The sequence below is a fragment of the Balaenoptera borealis genome (genome assembly GCF_965194805.1).
Source record: "Balaenoptera borealis genome assembly, chromosome: 12".
NCBI lineage: Eukaryota > Metazoa > Chordata > Mammalia > Artiodactyla > Balaenopteridae > Balaenoptera > Balaenoptera borealis.
This window is the reverse complement of record NC_138869.1, coordinates 91,831,074-91,851,961: the sequence shown is the minus strand read 5'-3', so window position 1 is coordinate 91,851,961 and position 20,888 is coordinate 91,831,074. Positions and strand designations below refer to the sequence as shown.

The window sequence follows — 20,888 nt, the reverse complement described above, 5'->3', positions numbered from 1 at the left end:
GAATAGCTTGAAATTTACAGCCTTAGGAAAGATCTAGGTGATTGAATATTTCATTTCTTATTCAGATATTTGACATCATGTACACAGATTCCAGGCAGAGTTTAGTATAGAGGGAAGGTAATTTCTAGCACAGGAGCCCTCAGCTCCTTGGCCTTTCATGCCAACTGTCTCTACTACCTGCTCACTCTGTGGTTTCAGTCATTGACATCTAAAGTCTTCTGAGTCAGTTCCTTTCATTCTTTGAAGAATTAAGCACCTGGTTCACCATATCTCTCTCAAACGTTGCCTCCTTGATAATTCTTAAAAATAAAATATTTACCTTGTGGCAGCCAGAAGTGCTCACTAAATATTCCACATGTTACCTTACACTTGGTACAGGTAGTGGGGCGTATGACTGGTTTTAGCTGATGAAGTGGTGAGTGGAAATACGAGTATCATCTCTGAGCTGAAGCATTTAAGGGCCAATGTGCTATCTCCATTTTCTCTCCTCTTTTAGCAGGAGAGGGAAAAGTCTTTTTAGTGATGACAGATGCCTCAGGTTGAAATGCAGAGTCAAAGCTGGAAAGCTGGAAAGTGACTCTCTGAGTCACTCAGTGGAGAGAGCAGCCTTGAAGAGTCCCTGAGATACAACTTTGCATGCATTTGAAATGTGCAGGTTTGTTTGTTACCACTGAAACACTGGGGTTATTTGTTACTGCACTGTAGCCTCACCTATACATGTAGTTGATGCTTTCAATACACTGAGCTCTCAATTCCTTGACCTCTTTTCTTCCAACTATCTTGGCTCTCATCTTACCTCAGCCATCCATTCCCTTGCTTGTATCCTGGTTGCTACCCATAACTGCATCCTTTGCATAAACTAAATCTTAAGTGCCCTACTCTCCAAACATTATCCCCTGTATTTACAACTTATTTCTACTGTTATCCCAACTCCAGTAACTCCTCAAAACCCCAGTTTTTGTAATTCCTCAACCCACTTGTATCCTCATTTCCTTACTTTTTTAGCCTATATTCCACAGTCCATCAGTATAATAATTCCTGTGCATATACCCTCAACTACTTTGACCTTTGTCCTTTCTTAGCAGACTCCCAACCCAGGTTAAATGTGACTTTCTTGGAACACAATCGTGTTTGTGTGAACAAGCAAGTGGATGTAGTTAGAGAGAATACCAAATACTGCTGACTGGATTCTGATTGTTATTTAATTATTCCTATTCTGTTTTCTGAGTCTTTTTACTCCCACACTATCTTGGATGAACATTTCATATCTTCTGCTCTCTCCTCAGTTTCCCATCACTTCTCCCGCTTTTACATTCTCAGCTGATGAGAATGTTTCTTATTTTATTGAGAAAAATGAGCGATCTGAAAAGCACTTCCACACACTTTCACTACCAAATCTACCAACCTATTTGCATCTTTGTCCAGCTCTTCTACTACCCGACCTGCTACTTCAGATGAACTGTCCTTGCTCCTAAGGACAATCCCATTATTTGTGCACTGGATCCCGTTCTCTATGCCTACTCAAGGTTATTCATCCTGTAATTGTCTCTCATTTCTTCTGCATTATAAATGTCCTCTTTTTTACTAAATAGTCTCGTCAACATAAAAACATGCTCTGGTATCTCTTATCTTAGAAAGAAGAACTTCACATGACATATACACTCCTGCAGTTATCTCACCATTTCTCCACTCAACTTATACAAGGGGTGGTCTACACATCCTCTTCTCCCATTACGTCATGAACTCCCTCCAAGGAAAGTTTTATGCATATTCTAATGAATTAGTTCTTGTCAAGATCTCTTCCATCCTCCACATTACCAAGTCCAAAAACCAATTTTCCATTTTCATCTTACTTTATCATTTGACATAGTTGATCCCTTCATCCACATTGAAATACTCTTTGACTAGCATTCACGGACATCACTTTCTCGGTTCCTTCTACCTCACTGTCATTTCCTTCTCAGTTTCCCTTCTCATTTTCTAGACCTTGTGTCATGTTGGCATGACATGGGGGCTTTAAATAAAATTTATACACTGACTACTCCCAAATACGTCTCCATCCCAGACCTGATATTCAAACTTCAGAGTAGACACACAATTATGGAAAAACTCAACATGACATAAAGTACTACTGGACTCTATTTTGCTTTTCATTCTGTAAATTAAAGTGCAGGAAGACAACTTTTCCCATGCAAAATATAAAGTGAGTCCCTAAAATATTTCAGTATTTCTATTTGAGTTTTTAAGACATTTGAATATTCTGAGAGATGGGGAGAGATCAATTATACTCATAATTAATTCCAAAAGCGTTAAGATTGAACTTAGGTGAACTCATTTCATTTCTTACGTCAGAGACTAAAAATCAAGTTAACTTTTTCTAAGTTATATGCTAAGTGCCTTTTCATTTCTCTCTGAACATAGATGTGGTTCTCATTTTTCTTTCTCTTTTTGCCAAACTTTCCCCACAGCTCTAGGGGAGTGCAGACAAAGAATGTAAAATACGTGAGTCAGTAGTTTTGAGACAGATTACAATTAAGTAATTAAATTATTATTTAAATATTAAGGCTGGGTACAGTACCTTAAGCTTAAAACTTAGGCTAAGTTCAATATAAATTTTGAAAAATTTATGTGGGCACCTACTCTCCAATAATATTTAAAATTTTATTTATTGGCTTTCCATGGAAAAACTTGTGTGAGCAGAGGAAATCATTCAAAATTGTAACAGCCCTGAAAATCAAGGAATATAGTCAATGATTTTGTCCAGAGTCTTGGAGGTATTAGTACTGACCAGGTTTGGATGGGCTCTTGCAACATAATGGGAAGAGCCCTGGACTAGAAATCCTGGAATACCACTGCCACCAAACAGTGGTTTTGAATGAATCACTTCTCTATGGACTTTGCTGCCTCATACAAAATATAAGGTTGAATTTAGTGGTTTGTAAGGGTCCTTTTATGTACTTATACATCCTACAACCTTTTTTCCCTCTATCTTTTCAAAGATGGGTGAGATCGAATGGGAACTTATGCCTTCCTTTTTTGTGTGTTATGTTATAAACTTTGCAGGCTTGTGCCTGTGACTTGCCCTACTTCTGTTAGAAAGCAAACCCCGCTCTTATGTTCTCTGAAGTGGAGTCCATTTTTTCTCTGTCTAGTATCCTTCTGGTTTTGTTAGGATATGCTTCCCCTCTTTTGAAAAATGCTTCTTCTTCTCCCTCCCCTGCAGTTCTCTTGGTTCTTCCATGTGCTTAAATAATACATCTTCTCTTTCATAATGATTATGAAATCAAGCTGCTCCAACCTTAAGAGACTTTTCTCCTGATTATGCATGATTGGTCCCAGAGACAGGCATGTGACCAAACTGGGCCATCAACATTTTTCCTATAATTGTTCAAACTAAAGATGGGGGAAAAAGGCATTTCCTCACTGGTGATGAAGGGAAATAGGAAGCAGGTGGCTTCACATTCTATTGTTTCCTGCTACATGGAGAAAGTTGGTCTGAGAGTGTGATGTGACACAATGAGAAGCCAAGGCAAGAGATGAAAGAGATGGCCTTGGTGATGTTTGAGGCTGTGGCCAGCTGAATCACTCGGCTTCCTGCAGTTACATCAGCCTTCCAATAAATTCCAGTTTTTGCTTAAGTTAGTTTGAGTTTAGATTTCTGTCTGTTGCAACCAAGATTAATCACTGACTTTTAATTTCTTACCTAATCAGATATGAAAATATGTGATTGAAGAAGTAGTCACTTTTTTCTTCTTTCTTTTTTCCACCCCCAACACACCTTTTTAAGCTATCAAAATAATTGAGGACATATGGAAGGATTCTGGTATGAATTAGTATCAATCACATTAAAAAAAAAAAAAGAGGCTTACTATTGTTCTTGTTCATTCTGTGCCTTCTCTCCCTTCTTCTGGTAGTAGTCTTGGCTCCCTGGCCTCAGGAATGAGGACTTGACCCAGGATGCCATAGTTTGTTTTTTTTTTTTTTTAATGGCTCTGGGCACAGTGATTAGTCCAAGGTGTGAACACATAAGCAAAACCAGATCAACGAGGGTCTTTTCCTGGATTTTTTCAAATTGGACCTGAAAAGATGCTCCTAGACTCTTGGGCCACAGAATTGCTATTGTATGAGTCTGATGTGCCCATGGCTGTGTTTTCCACACACAGGATTGAAAAATTGCATCTTCTGTGGGAGACAGTTAAGCTGATAGGCAGAGAAAGACAGAAATGTTGGAAAGGGCGATTCTTAATGCTATGGAGCTTCTGGTTCTAGTTGTCACCAGCTAGAGGCCCGCCATCACAGTTGGGTTCTTCAGAAGCAGATGCTGAGATGGGGTTTGACATGCTGGATGTTCTTAGGAATCAGTGTCCGTGGATTTTACATTGTGGAGAGGGGGAGCATGTTACCTTGCAAAAGAGGGGTCTTGGCATTGTTTTCAATCAAGGGAACAATGCCAGCTTTTAATAGGGATGTGTGGGCCACTTTTGTAGGCTCCAAAGTTGCATAGCCCTCTGGGGTTCAAAAATTTGAGGGGCCTTTTCTCAGATGATCCCCATCCCGAATGAAAAGGTCCCATTGTCCCAACCAGGTCCTGATCTTTTTCTAGCAGCCTGTGTTGGCTGGGTGTTTTCCTTCTCTGGAGTTTGATTGTCCTGACTTTAAGCCAGAATCTAGTCCAGGTTTTTTTCCTTCTGTTGGAGGAAATGATCTCTTGGTGAGCCACCACAGAGGCCTGCTGGCTTTCACACTTGGTTTTCATTATCTGTTAATCACCTCTACCTTTTTATTAACTTCTTCTAGAAGAGTTTCAAAGGAGGTCCCAGGAGCAGTACCATCAGTATCACCTTGGAACTTATTAAAAATATAAATTTTTCAGCCCCATACAAGATCTTCTTAACCAGAAAAATTGTGTTGGAGCTCCAAAATCTGTGTATTAACAAGTCATTTTGCTTCATGGTAGTTTGAGAACCAAGGTTTTAGAATATCAACATCACTTACAGTAGCCATTGGAGAACACTGTCCTTTTGGTTACAAGGTCCTAACACCTCTGAAATACCTGATACATCATACCAACTAGTGCATTCCTTTCTACAATTGTGCCATCCCTATTCAACACTACTGCGACTTTTAATATTGAACTTCTTCCTTGTGCCAGGAGCTGTCTGGGCTCTGTCTAGCCAGTGACTGAGTCCTTTTGTGCTAAGGCTAATTTAAGTTAGAATTCTACCACTTGCCACTGAATGAATTCTGACTAATATACCTGAAATGCCTAAGTATACCTGTGGGGAATGTATTTTTATTAACATTCTAATGATAATAATTTTGCATCACATAATTTTATAGTACATTGCTGCTTACAAAGTGCTTTCATATGTTACTTCATGTGGTCATAACTAAAGCTGTAAGAATAAGGGCCAAGCTGGTTCTATTGTAGATGCTTAGGGCTCTCTTTATCTTTGGATTATATTTAGTTTTTCTTTTATTATGATATAAAACATAATATGTAGTAAGGTAGAAACGTCTGGTTGTTCGCTATAGTGCAAGACGCTCTCATTCTTTTATTGCCTTTAATTGAAACTTGCTCCTGTACTCTCAGGAGGACTGAAAAGATAAAGACCTGTCCTCTGACTTCCTCAGAGGCCTTTTCTGCAGGATGTGCTGTCACTAGGATGACACAATCCATCCACATAGCGTATGACAGTATTCAGTGACAATATTCCTCACATTCTCTCTGGGTGTATGTGCAGTTACCAAATGACACACTTGAGCCTATCATTTTGGTAGTGCTCACATTCAATACCAATCACTGCTCTCAACTAACTGTGATTTACATCGGTTGTTAAGACAGATGAACAGAGTTTTCCATTGCACGGTTCCTTTATTTTGCATCTATGTTCTTGGTCTCTAGGTCTTTACAGCTGAAATTAATAGTCTTTACTCCTGTAGATATTTTGATTATAGATATTTCAACCAATCAGCCAGAAAACATTTGTTTAATCACATAATATGAGACTGGTATTGTTAGATATTATGGCAGAGAAAAGAAAATATATGAGAAATAGTCTAAGTCTAAAAACCACTATCTGCTTAGGTTAGTCTCTTAGGTTGTTTTCTTTAGATTCTGAGCCTCATATAGGAAGTCTTGTGCAAGTGAGTAATTGAGGTGATACTCTCAGGAGAACCCTGCAGGGGAGCAAGGGAAATGGGATAGGGCAGGGCAAGAAGCTAAGCAAAAGTATGGTTTCAAAAAACATCTAGGCACAGATTGTTCTCTTTGCAGAACCCTGCAGAGGGAATCATACAACAGAGTTGTCCTACACAGAGACAAGGGCACTAGGCTGTTTTACCCTTTGCACTAGTCAGTCATTGGCTAATGGGTTGCCTCTGGGGAAAGGGGCGTAACACCCCAGACATCATCTGTGGAGTCAATTCCCATCAGCCACAGACAATATTTTGGTGAAGGTTGCAGGTATGAACCTTTAGCAACCAACACCTGCAGCACCTGGGCAGTGGGTGCATGACCCCGGTAAAGGGGAATCAGACAGAGCAGCAATAGCATCTTATACATAAAAATTATTACCTGTAAATCTAATAATGATGATAATGATGTTAATAATAATGAATAATTATATTAACACTTAATATATGTCAGACACCGTTTTGAGTGTTTCACAGCTATTGACCCATTTAATCCAACATCCCTGTGAGGTAGGTAGTATTATTTTCCCCATTTTACAGATGAGGAAACTATGAATGGTTGTGATCTTGGAAATAATTTAGGAAGCAAGGGCAAGCAAAACCCAGGCACGGTGGAAAATGTAGTCCAGGCAATGTGTCTTTGGAGAAAAGATAAGATAGGCCTGGTGTTTGCCCAGATGATGATCTAGATGGATGTGGTTCTGACATGGGCAAGCGTTGGGGGAGGTACACTGAAAATAATGAGGATATCAATGATAACATTGCTATTTATAAAATACACTCGCTAACAGTCTAATCAAATTTCCACAATAACCTGGTGAGATAAGGGTTTTAGAGAAGGATTTTAGAGAAGTGAAGACTAAGAATTAGTGTTTATGATCAACTTAGTGACACTCAGGAGAGGTGTCCCAGCTAGGTCTCCAGACCAGACCTTTACTGTCTAGATGGGAATGTTTTCAGTTGTTACAACTATAAGTAGAAAAAATTAAGTACATTTGAAGAGTGGTATGGACTGAATTGTATCTCTGCAAAATTAAAATGCTGAAGCCCTAACCCTCAATGTGACTGTATTTAAAGATAGTACCTTTAAAGAGGTAATTAAGATCAAATGAGGTCATAAGGGTGGGCCCTAATCCAGTATGACTAGTATCCTTACAAGAAGAGGAAGAGACATCAGGGATGTACCCGCAGAGAAAACGTCACACGAGGACCATGGCAAGAAGGCATCTGTATGCAAGCCAAGGAGGGAGGCCTCAGGAGAAACCAGTGCTGCCAACCCCTTGATCTGGAAATTCTAGTTGCCAGAACCATGAGAAAATAAATTTCTGTTGTTTAAGTCTGTGCTATTTTGTTATGGCAGCCCCAGCTGACCAACACAAAGACCACTGTTAGAGAGAGCTAGTGATTGCAACAATCACCACTAAGTACCTTGAACGCACCATTGAATTTTAGAATATAGATGATCCGTATGTATCATTCAATCTAATATACTAACTGTATTAGTTTGCTAGGACTACCATAATAATGTACTACAGACTAAGTGACTTTAACATCAGAAATTAATTTTCTCACAATTCTGGAGACTAGAAGTTTGAGATCAAAGTAGGGTTGGTTTCTCCTGAAGCCTCTCTCCTTGGGTTGTAGATGGCCATCTTCTCCCTGTGTCTTCATGTGGTCTTCTCTCTGTGTGTCCTAATCTCCTTCTTTTATAAAGATCCCAGTCATATTGGATTAAGGCCCACCCTATAGACCTCACTTTAATTTAATTACCTCTTTAAATATCCTATCTCTAAATATAGTCACATTCTGAGGTAATGGGGGTTAGGACTTCAATATATAAATGGGGTGGGGGGAACACAATTCAACCCAGAAGACTGACCATTTCTGAAAAAAACTCATAGTACCTTCTAGATTTAATATGTCTCTCTCCTGAGAAAATTAGCTGCAGATGTTTCCTTTTGTAGTAGTTGTCTTGCTTTGTACCAAGTGACTTTGCCAAGAAATCTGTAACTGATTGGATCAGTGGCTGAGTCAGAGATATTCCTGAAGAGGGCTGCCTGCTATGAGAACTCTCCTTAATAGCGCAGATTTCAGTTGAGCAGGGAAATCAACCCAAATATACCCTTTCTTTTGGTGTGTTTGAATTCATAGCCTGCAAAGAGACAGAAGTTAGAAATAGAAGGTAAAGCAGAGACAGAGAGATGCTGAATCCGGAATGGTGGAGTAATGGAGCTGGGAGCCACAGATGCCCTCTGCTGAAATTTGCCTCTTGGTCCTCAGATTTTCTCCCTAGGCTTCCCCTGCATTGATCTGTATCACTAACTTCCAGTTATGTTAAGCCACTGGAAAGTACTGGTGATTTGACTGCAGGAGGAAGGGAGAAGCCAGAGTATTTTTCCCACTCTTCTTGTGTTAGTTGTTGTCTCAGGCAGAGGCTGTATTACCTTTGTAATTCCAGTTCTGCCTGAAAACACGTCCTTCAATAGTCCCAGCTCCCAATAGGCAGGCTCACCATGGTACCATTTTCCCCCAGGTGGCCATTCTTTGTGGATTCTAGTAACACCGTCTTCTCCCTTTGTTTCTGTAGCCCTCAGGATGATAGCAGATTACTGCTGTTTTTAATGAGATCTGCCATCCTCTGTTGGGATCTCACAGAGAGCCCACTTTTGTCATTTGTGAAACCAATTACTCTATTAAATTCCTTCTACTTGAAATACCTAGAGTAATTTCTGTTTTCCTGATTGGACCACAATTCCATCTTTTCTAAGGAGATGAATTCTAAAATTGCTGTCAAGGCGCCATCTATTTTACCCTAAAAAATTATGAATAGCATTCTGTTTCCAATCTTTGGTGTGCACTGCATTGATGGTTTTTGGAGTTTCTTTCCTTCCCATAGGATCTTATAATTATATCCATCATTTGAAATAGATTGAGCATATTTCTGATTCTTGCAAACTGAAAGAGTCCAGCATAACTCAGGCAATAACCTATAGAGGAACAGCACTTTTATCAAAAAGACAAATTGTTAAAATGTCACAAAAAGGATTAGGATAAGGGTAGATCCTAATAGCAGTCTTCTTATCATTTACATGGATGTTTTTCCCATTTACCCATTTACCAGCTAGAATTCTCAGACTGGGCCCCAGCAGGAAAGGCACACTCTGTTTGGAATGTGGACCTATTTCACAGCTACTCTAACATTTGAGATTATACCCCTTTCAGTTACACAGTGGAGATGGTCAAGGTTATTTTTAATTATTTACATTCCTATAAGAGCCTCAGAGTTAATCTTATAATATTATTGCAGCAGAACCATGGAAAAATCTTGAATAGCCTGATCTATTGGAAGGGGGCACAGGCAACCTGGGGCCAAGGCAATTCTAATTTTTTTAAAAGCCCCATAGTTGATTCTGATACACATTCATTGCCGAGAAACACTAGTATAGGTCAGTAGAATGATACAATGTCTTTCAACATTTTTTTCCCAAGAGTCATCTTGGCTATGTGGTAGATTTCCATGCTGTAAGTTTACACATGATATTAAAAGCATATTTGGAAAGATAAATATGATTTGGCATTGTTTCAAATTAAATTCATATGAAGGCATTATTTCAAATTGAATCCACATAAAGGAATTTAACATGCTCTATGGGATATCAGTGGATAGAGCATAACATAAATTTCAGACCAAAGTCAAGCCAAGAAGAAGATGGTAGTATAACAGTCCCAGGCTGTCACATATCAGAGACATTAGTCCTGACTTTTCCAGGCAGTTGTAGCAGTGCCACTTAGAAAACATCCTCATTAAATCAAATGATAGGAGTTTCGGTGTGATCATCTGGAGTATTGCTTGCTGACAGATTTTAAAGCAATGCTTCTTATAACACAACTCTGCTGGGAGGAGCTGGGGCAACCCAAGTCATTTGCTGTACATCATCGTGAGTGGAGTGACCAACATCCAGTTGAACAGAAGAACTACTTTCGAGGCAGTCAAAGCTGTCTGGTGGGAGAAGGCTGATGAGTAGGAGAAACTAACAAATCTTCCCAGGCATGGGGTGGATGAGAAGGAGAGCGCTGACTTCCTGGAAAAGCGCCTTGGGTTTGATTCTTCATGCTGTGGGGAGACCAGCTTGGGCTAATCTGCTCTCGGTTTCAGACAAATGTGGCAAACCTGGAGTGGGGTAGCGATGAGAGTTCTGGATAGAATTTTACTTACACAGAGGACCTGAATGCGTCCTGGAAACAGCACATTCTGAGGGAATGAGAGAATCAAGAAGTAGGAGGGACAGGAACTTTCCCCCATTTGCATTGCCCTGTGGTAATGGCTCTGGGTGGGTTTTCACATCAAGTCAGATTAGTGGCATCTTTGGGGAAAGGAACAGCTAAGGAATGGTGGAACTGGAGCTTCCAGATGGACAGAAGAGGGAATGATGCCAGGAGAATGAGCCTGAGCGTTTTCAGAATGACTCTGGGATGCCTGTTTTCTTAGTGTGGTCAGTTTTGTTTATGTCCTTCTAATTTTTCAACTGATGCTTCTTTCTTACAAAAGGAAGAATGCAAAATCATGAAGTATGTCTGTGTATTTTACTCAAATGATAACTGATTCAAATGATCTGTGTAATGTTATTCATTTCAGTATTTATAACATCACGGTGATTAGATAATATTTTATTGACTTATTTGGAATAGTTATTTGTGCAGTTATTTTATTAACATTTTCTCTGTGGTGTAAGGCTAGTAAGATAAATCATTTCAGGTGGATGAGGAAAATAAGGGAAAGACTGTAGTTTTTTTCTAGAACTTTAATACTTTCGATGAAAGGACCTCAAGGCATAGGCTTCTTTGAGATGAAATACATTTTACATCACCGTCTCCCCCTCACATCATGGGTCTCTGCCTTTACCCCACTGGATGTTGGCTCAGAGGCATGTCTTATCTCTTCCTAACATGCATCCTGCCATGTTATATTTCTTAAATGAATGGAAACCTTTTTCAACAGGGGAGAAATATAATGATCACCTTACCTGTTTAAAATGACTGCATGAGTATGCTTTGGTCATTGTCATTAAAAATGTATTTGCTTGGCAAGTTCTACTGCTGTCTGAATTACTCTATAAGAATTCCCCACAATGGTTATTAGGAGATGGAAATATAGGTAAGTGACTACTTCCACACGTATTTTAAAATTAAAGGCAGCAGTTTAATAAAATGAAAAAGAAATAAATTTTGGAGTTAGAGCTTAATTCTGATTCTAGGTTTTCCATTTACTTTTGTGTGACCTTGGGCAAAACATATGACCTTGTTAAGGCCTCTGATGCTTCATCTGTAAAATGAGAATAAAATCCATTTCATTAAATTATATTAAGAAAGATTGGTATATAAAAACACCTGACAGAATAGTTGGCACAGTGTAGAAACATAAACATAATTGTTTGCTTCTTTTAGCATTTTCATTTTCATGTTTTTAATTCTACTTGAGAATTCATTGGTAATATCATGTTTTGTTATATAGATGTTTAAAACTGACCTTGTTACTGTCTTCCAAGAGTGCATCAAATTTGCATTTTCTTAACAGAAAAGAGAAACTTCAGTGAGAATACAGCTGTTAGGTTAGGGTAAGTCATCTTAGCTCTGGTGATTTTCTCTTGCCATTTTGATCATTTAACATCATTTTTCCATTTTAATTTGAAAACTTCCAAATGTTATCAAAATGAGCATTTTTTAGTTCCATAGAAAACTGTTCAAATTTTACATTCTAGAAAGGACTAAATCGGTGGCAGTATTCCAAATACTCGGAAAAACAGCTTGACAAGTTCAGTTTAAAGAGAAAGGGATATAAGTAATGAGCATCAGAAAAACAAAAAAACCCTTACTGGCATATGAATTCAAGCTGCTTGACTCTTTCAGAATGACTCGTTTACGGTTTTAAAGGACCCTCAGAAAGAGCCCTTTCTATGGAGGTAAATAACATAATGATATCACTGTGGCTGGCAAGGTCAGCTGGGACGTTGGCTAGGTAGCAGAAAACATGTTGCTTGGCTTCATTTCCTTCCAAACAAGGACATATTCCATATTTTGAATAGAATACTTATTTCATAGATGTAAAAAGAAACAAGGTTTAGAAACAGAACAGTGTGATGTAGTAAAAGGATATGAATTTTGGAGTCAGATATACTCAGCTGAGGTCATATGACAGCTGGACACATTTAAGGAAGTCGTGTATCCCTCTGTACCTCAGCATCTAAAAAATGGGAACGTTGTCATCCAATCTGCTAGCTGGTTGTGAGAATTTAAATGAGATAATACATGTAGAAGTGCCTGGAATATATACTAGACTCTCAGTAAGAGTCATCATTCTTTACTAATGATATTCTTATTTATAACTTAATGGTTAAACCAATCCTAAGAGGCCAAGGAGATTTAGAAACCTCACTGAGTTCTCATGAAGCAATCTTTTAAGAACTTCTGTAAAATAGTATCATGAACATATGGAGTAGATTTCCAACTAGAACACACTGTGGCCTTAGGATTAAGATTAAAATGATTGACTTTTACCTACCCTGGAAAGTTTGGCAGGAGTTCAATACATTTGACCTCTCACAAACCTAAGTTTGCCAAGACCAAGGAGCCAGGAAGTGTTAGATGACGAAATTTATCTGCTCCCAAGCCTTCAGAATTCATCTGATTTAAAGTTCAGGGTTATACATATAGCTGACCTACTATGAGACTGACCATGGAGACTTCTTAATACTTTGACCACTTTTTCTTCTTCTTTCCTCCATTTACATTTCTCGTGGCGCTTCTCAGAGATTAAATCACTAGCTCAACCAAAGCATTTTCTCCAGCATTACTCTTTAGCTCATTCCCAAAGATATGCTACAGTTGGATGAGGTTCAGTTGCTTCTGAGAGATTGTTGTTTGACGTTTGGATTCCATTCACATGACTTTATCCTTCATAACTCATAGATGATCATTAATAATAAATACTGTCATGAGCGTGTTATGTGAAAAGTCGTATTTAAGAGGCTGAACTCCTAAAGCAAGACCTATTAAGCTGTAGTAAGACATCGAAGTTACAAGGAAACTTACTGCTTCTCTGAACTATGCTCAGTCTCTTTCTCAGTCTTCCTGACGACTGACGCCTCTCATCTTAATGCGGTAGTATAATAGAATTAGAGATTTGGAAAAGGTCAGAACTGAGAGGTCATTAGTCCAGCTTCCAATTTTTACTGGTAAGATAACTGACAAAATTGTTTGTTTAATGTTTTTGTTTTCAAAACATGCATACTGCATGGAAGATAATAAGACTGTGTTGTATAAAAGGATACGTGAGGCCAAGGCCACATTTAAGAATAGGAAACGAAGGTGCTTATGTGCCCACTGAGGGTTGGGAAATGGAGAAAGTATGATTTAGTGGAGAACATCACTCAGAGCTTCAGTTTGCACATCTTGTAAAATGGTGATGATAGTAACATCTCTCAGGGTTGTTGTAAAGATTATGTGAAGCAAGTCACACAAAATGCTTAGTCCACTGACAGGCACCCGCTAAGAACTCTGTCTGTCTCTATACATATACATATACATATACGTATACATATACGTATACATAAATTGTGGCAAAGTGCACATAACATAAAATGTACCATTTGAACTATTTTTAAGTACACAGTTCAGTGGTATTAAATACATTGACAGTGTTGTGCAACCAGCAATACCATTTATCTCCAGAAATCTTTTCCTCTTGCAAAACTGAAACTCTCTCTACCCATTAACAATAACTCCTCATTCCCCTGTCCCCCAGCCCCTGGAAACCATCATTGTACTTTAGCTCTCAATGAATGTGAATTAGCTACTTTAGCTAGCTCATGTAAGTAGAATCATACAGTGTTTGTCCTTTGGGATTGCTTTATTTTACTTAGTATGATGTCCTCAAGGTCCATCTAGATTGTAGCCTGTAGAGAATTTCCTTCTCTTTCAGGTTAAATAAGATTCCATTGTATGTATATGCCACATTTATTTTGTCCATCACTGATGGACACTTAGGTTGCTTTCACCTTTTGGCTATTGTGAATAATGCTGCTATGAACAAGAGTCTATCTTTGAGACCCTGTTTTCAATTATTTTCGGTTTATATCCAGAAGTGGAATTGTCAGACTGCTATGAGTTGTGGAGTAAAGAGGAGTGAGAATGTAATATCAGAGAGCACGGAGAAAGTTTCCAGTGGAGTTTCCAGAAGGAGGAGTGGAAAGAACACAAAAATCTAGCAATAGAACTTATGTGAAGGTGGAAGAGGTCTAAATCTGCACTGTCCTCTACAGTCATTTGCCATTTGAGGTATGGCTAGTGCCACTGAGGAACTGAGTTTTTAACATTTTACTTGATTTTAATTAATTTAATTTAAATAACTACCCGTGGCTTGGGGCAACCATAGAAGACAGAGCAGAGAGCACGGGATCTCGAGACAAAGAGATTATTGAGGGAGGTTTTTGTTACTGTTGTTTTCAGGATAGTAGAGACTTACACGATTATAAAAATGATGAGCATTAGTGCTTCAAAAGCTTTTGAAGTTGAAGCACAGGGGCAGAGAAGTAATAAAGTCTCTGAGAGAGAGGTGGTAGGGTTGATGAGAGCTAGAGCAGAGAGAGGTGGTTTGGCCTTTCAGAATACATGGGACCATGATTCTATGGGAGGAGAGAGGGCGTGTGATGGGGTTGGAGAATGTTAAGTGTGTAGGCTGGTGGTGGGAAGCTGAGTGGGTTTCCAGCTGACGGATTCCATTTGCTCTGCAGGATGGGAATTGAGGTCATCTACTGCGAGGGAGGGGAAGAGTAGTAAGTTAGAGGTTTCAGGAGTTGAGAAGACTTAAAACAGCTTTGTGGAGAAGACAGAATGCTGACGAGGGAAACATATGAAGTTTGTTGAATGATTCTTATTTTTCAGATGGGAGGGCATGCAATTGCTCATTTCTCTCAAGTCCAGAGAACAATGGAGCCTTGAATCTTTCTGCTTCCACAAGCACAGTTCTCACCACTGCCTGTGTCAAGCTCCTAGCACCTTATCTGTGCCTCTTTTGACACTTTTCACCTCCATCTTTTACCGTATTTATTCATGTAAAGGCTCTGTTGCTCTTAGTAAATTCCAGGTGTGCAGAATCTTTCATCTAATTCATCCTTGTATCCCCAGCTGTGCCCAGCACAACTCCACACCCACAAAGTAGGGTCAGTAAATATTTGTGGAGTGGTGCATGGATGAATAAAGAAAGGAAAGATGCATGAGGTGGAGGAAAAGCCCCTTTCTCATACCTGGGTTCACCTTCCCCATTCTTACGCATGATTGACTCCATTTCTACTTTGCATTTCTGGCTTAGACGTAGCTGGAGCCTCTCTCCATTATCATGATGGTTTGGAGAGGCATAATTAAAAGTCATGTGAAGCAATGCAGTGTGAAAAAGAAGGGCTGTTATTTTTGAGGGTTTTTTTTCCTTTTTAAAAAAGTATTTAATTATTTAATTTATTTTGGAGTCCAGACGTGGCTGGAAAGCTGACACTTGGGAGGTTCCCTTTCCCCAATATAATTGACATCACAGAGTTCATGCCCTTATCTGTCATTCTCAAGGATATAAACAAACATTGAGATTGGCCAGAACCCTGACCTTGTGGGTGACTAAGGCCCCCTGGAGTTAAAATCTAACTAAGATTTCCCCCCGGAACTCCAATTCTATCATTTTGTGCTATATTTACCAATGATGTTACACTTTATCTTAGCAAATATTTAATTTGTTGAGAGAAAACATGTCATGAATGCATTACTCATAAGTTTCCATATTTCCCAAAGATTCTGGCAAGTTGGCAGAGCTGGAACTTCTGGGGTCCTATTAATACAGCTGAAACAAAGCCAAGTGCCAAACTTTAGCGAATTCAAAGGAGAAGAGATGGGTGTTGTACCGAGGCTGGCAGAGTTATGCAGAATGATTTGCGGTGACCAGTTGATCAGTGAGCCCTTCCTGTGCAATGGTCAGCCTAACTCTGAAATCAGATGGTTTTAGAAATAAGCATCTAAAAATCAAGAAAATGTATCTTACTTCCTGAAAATATGGGGAGCTTACTTTCTTTTCCCAATTCCATTCTTCTCTGTTCAATTAAATATACATGGAGCTGCCAATGGAGAAACCTAAAGATTGACTGAAATTTTGCATTACCAATTTTTGTGCTAACGTCAAAGCTTCTGAACTGAAACACCACTGAGAGAATAAAATACCTCTTGACATTGATGGTTTTGAGACTACTGAAACACATACTATTTTAGAAAACCAAAATAGGCTGTTTAAAGAAGAGTTTTTTTTTTTTTTTTTAATCAGTAAGCACCCTTAAAACCTCGTTATTTGTACTGTGAGCTGAAATCTGACCATAGAAGCCATTCTCTTGATTTCCCAAGTGACCTCATAAAGGGTTTGGGCTAACTTTCTCTAATTCCGAAATCCAAAGAAAATAAATTTTATCCACATGTTGGGTTTGGAGATTCGTGTTACATTACAAACAAAACTGAATATTTGTTTCTGGAAAATCTTACTACTGTATATAATTTAAAGTAAAGGTTATATGTGTTTCTTCATTCTTGTCACAGCTTCTCGTTTTTTTAGCCTCTGAAGCCACTTTCCCACTTCTGAGTATCCAGTATTTCTGTGTTTGTCGACAATGCGCATGATTAAAATGATATTTTCATATTTCAATGTAGTTGGAGCTCCTTAAAGTAGAGGGTTGTAAGTGCAAAAAAAAAAAAAAAAAAGAGATATGCAGCTCCCTAATGGCTTATTACCATCACATTTGCAATTCAGATCAGCTCTAAATTGACTGAAATTTTTAAACACATAGCAGACAGTTTAAACTAATGATTGTCTGGAGGTTCACATCTGACATGAACTAAGCTTCTGTTCAAAACAAATTGCAAATAATTCCTCCCTTAGAGTCAAAATGTCACTTTTAAAACTCCATGTTATTGCTAGATTTTTGTCAGTTACATACAAAAAAAAATCTGCTTTTATAGTGTGTTCTACCTTTGAAAGGACTGAGTGACACCATTTCCCTATAAAAAAAATAGCACAACCCCAAGTATCTATATATACACGGCTCTACATCAGTTTCACTAGGAATAACCCCCCTCTTCCCCTTCAAAAATCCTAATTGTAAAGTAAAACACCCTTGGGGCAGTGGTAGGCCCGGTTGCTTAGCAACCCTCAGCAGGTAGCTGGGATTCAGCTGCAGCTGTCCTGATTCTTTCCTAAGAACCTTCTTATTACTGTTTGTGTTAATCTTTAACCAGGCTTTTAAACCACAGTCTTTCTCTCGGGTCTCTTGTTGTTAGATTGCAGAGGCCTCCTGAAATGTTGTCCCAGAGGTAATGGTATTAAGGGTGACTATTGAATGTTTGAAGAGTGATAAGCACTGAAAGGGATTAGAGTTGCATGTTCCAACTAACCTTATTTTACGTTCTTAAAAAATATCGTGAAAATTGGACCCTAATAGGAACAATGGTTGGTGTTGACACACAGCTCTGAACCTGCTTTCACTCCCCGCTTGTAAATATGGTGAGGCCACCTCGCGATAATTGTTCTTTTTAAAAGGCCCACATTCTCCTACAAAGACCACTTACAGAATTCATTTAGAAATTGTAGATAGCCTTAGACTGATTCCCAAGTCGCTTGATTTAATTATGGAAGAGCCAGGTACGAATGGGTTGAGAGAGAGATTTAATAATGGGTTGAGAAAGTCTCCCTCTTTAGAGAAGCATTTCTGCCTCCACTGGGGGAGGAGGACCTTGACCGTCCAAAAACTCTGTGGTTGGGCTTAAATTTGACCAATTCTTCAAGGATATGTCAGTCTTCTGACAAGAGAGGCACATTTAAAAGTGTGGAGATTTCTTCATTTCTCCTGTCGTAAGGTTTGGATAAATTTCAGAGACCACCCACAGCTGTTATTAGCCAATAGGAGTAAGCTCATAAAACACATTAAAATAAGGCTATTTCTGCATCCCCATTACACAACACAAGGCAAAGTGTAGACGACACAGCTTCTCTGAGGTCTTTTCACGCCCTCTCAGTAGATTAAAAAAAAAAATCATCACAGATGATTCACTCCCAGGACCTGCATTCTGTGTCATTTAAAAGGAATTCAGGCCTTTTCCCAACGTAACATTTGGTTACAGACCTGGTCCTATTATGCAACATAATATGTGCTTAATAATACTGATTAACTGACTTGAAATTGGAGAAAGGTCAGAGCAAATGTTGGAGATAACATTTTCATATTTTCCAGACCTTATTGAAGTTAATCTATATTGATACAATCTTCAAACTTTGGATTAACACACACACACACACACACACACACACACACACACACAGGTAAGACATTAGTCTCCTGATTTCTGAACTCCATTGATATTCTCCTTTTGTTTGAGGCTGTTTAAAAAATATTTTGATCTTAAGTAAAAAACAAAAAGTATAGTTTCCTCCAAAAGGTTGACAGTTGATAGTGTCCGCTGTCTACTAGGGTATGTGTGAACTAGTTCATTTTTATGCCTCTAATCCCACCAAACATCAAACGCTAGGAAAATACCTTGTATTTCTGATGGAGAAACTGAGACAGGGAGCTTGTATCCAGTCTTCAGACTGCCATGTTTGGATGACCTGAAAGTACCGGGATATCAGATAAATGTCCCCCAATGTGTGGTGGCACTCAGGCTTCCCCTGAGATTAGTTTTGCATTTAGAAGACTAGCTCATTTTCTTTCCAAGAAACCTTGGACATACCATTTAGAAATGATAAATCTTCTCTATAATTTTGATTTGTCTTCTATTTAAACTCCAACCTCTGTCTTTTATCTTTCTCTTGCTCTAAGATAAATTATTTTGTTACATGATGATTGCCCAAGTGGGTCAATTAAATTCTGAATACAGCTGGTGTTGATTACAGTTCTGCTAATGAAAATATCTTTGTGCAATCTTCAAGGCAACTTGTAAAAATAAACTGTTTGATGAACCTAGAAGAAAATTTTTCAAAGTCTGTCCATAAGCATGTTGATAGATTCTATCCTATCAATCAAAATTTAGTTTGTCAAATAATAATTCGTCAGATTCCTGTAGAGGAAAATATCAGTTTAGAAAAGGGTGATTTGAAACAATGTGCTCGTGCCTAGATTGTAGAGCCATTTTCACAGGGTTGGGTTTGGCCTTTGTCTCTGCAGATAGTGGGAACATAGTCTCCATACTTCCATCACTTGTTATCTCTAGGCAGCTACCTGTGTCTACTCAGGGCAGACAGCTTTGTGGACCTCACGGCTACTCCCCATTAATGCCCAGGATCTGTGGCCTCAAAACCATCAATCCACATGCCAGAACTATAACCCCAGCTGTAAAGGGTGTGTCATTGGGGTGACCCATTGTAGGCTCTATGGCGTTCATTGTGGTTCATTATTTATGTAGGAACACACAGTTTTAATGTTTGTAGCCCCCCAATTTCCTTCCTTTTGACTTCTGAATCTAGGTATGATAAAATGCCACATATTTTGTTCCTAATTACTATAGTTTACACTAAGTGGTGAAGATTTGTTTAGTCCAGGGTTTTTCAGCCTTGGCACCATTGATATTTGGGTATTATTGATATTTTGAGCCCAGTAATTCTTTAGGATGAGGGCTGTCCTGTGCATTGTGGAATGTTTAGCAGCATTCCTGGCCTTTACCCACTAGATGACTCTCCTCAGTTGTGATAACCAAACATGTCCCTGGGCATTGCCAAGTGTCCCCTGGGAGCACAGAATCGCCCCCACTTGAGAACTACTGGTTTATTTCCTTGCCTCAATGTGTGGTATAGAGTAGTGCATCAGCAGCACCTGTAAGCTTGTTAGAGATGCAGAAACTCAAGACCCACCCCAGACCCACTGAATAGAAATCTGTGTTTTAACAAGATCCTTAGGTGACTTCATATGAACATTAATGTGTGGGAAGTGCTGGTTTAGTCCATCATCTTGAACAGAAGTCTGGGCTTATTTATTTCTTAGGCTAAGATAGCACGATTCCAAGGGTTGAAATGTAATTGTAGCGGAATGCTCAGCCTGCAAGTTGATGTATATACTGGCAAATGTATTTTAGAGCAAGGTTAATTGACATATTTAAGAAAAATAAAAGGGCACCGACTAACCTAAAAGTCTTTTTTTCTTCCAACAGTTATTATAGTGTTTTCTCTTTTGGCCCACTTTTGCACGTTATGAATGCAGATTAATGGAACCTAAGAAATATTTTTGTATCTCCCAAGATAATCCATAAATAACACTAACAATAATAAATACTAAAATTCATCTAGTATTTATTATGTACTAAGTGCTCTATCAGGTACTTTAATCCTCACAACAACTCTGTGAGGTATTAACCTCATTTGACAGATGGAGAAGCTAAGAAAGAAATTAAGTACCTTTGTCCTGATCACACATCCCTACAAAGTGAGTGAGCCGGCACCCAGGCCCATGTTCGTTCCATCCTATTATCCTACCTTTACTTCTAAAGAGAGAGAAAGAGAAAAAACAGTAACGAATATTTCCTTCAGCTAATTATGCCTAAACAGCATCTATGCAGATTCTCAGCCCCAGGAATGAGCAGGGGGAAAGAATCATTTTTCTGTAAAGCCCTCTTTTGTTCTATCT

The 20,888-nt window shown here is 38.8% G+C and overlaps 1 protein-coding gene and 1 long non-coding RNA gene across 2 annotated transcripts in view; one reads left to right on the top strand and one right to left on the bottom strand.

The window, feature by feature from the left end:
* The window catches only part of HDGFL1 (HDGF like 1), a 740,887-nt gene that overhangs the window by 448,537 nt on the left and 271,462 nt on the right, over nucleotides 1-20,888 (top strand). The gene's annotated exons all lie outside the window — the stretch shown is intronic.
* Nucleotides 1-20,888, bottom strand: part of LOC309607661 — a 345,875-nt gene that overhangs the window by 54,788 nt on the left and 270,199 nt on the right. The gene's annotated exons all lie outside the window — the stretch shown is intronic.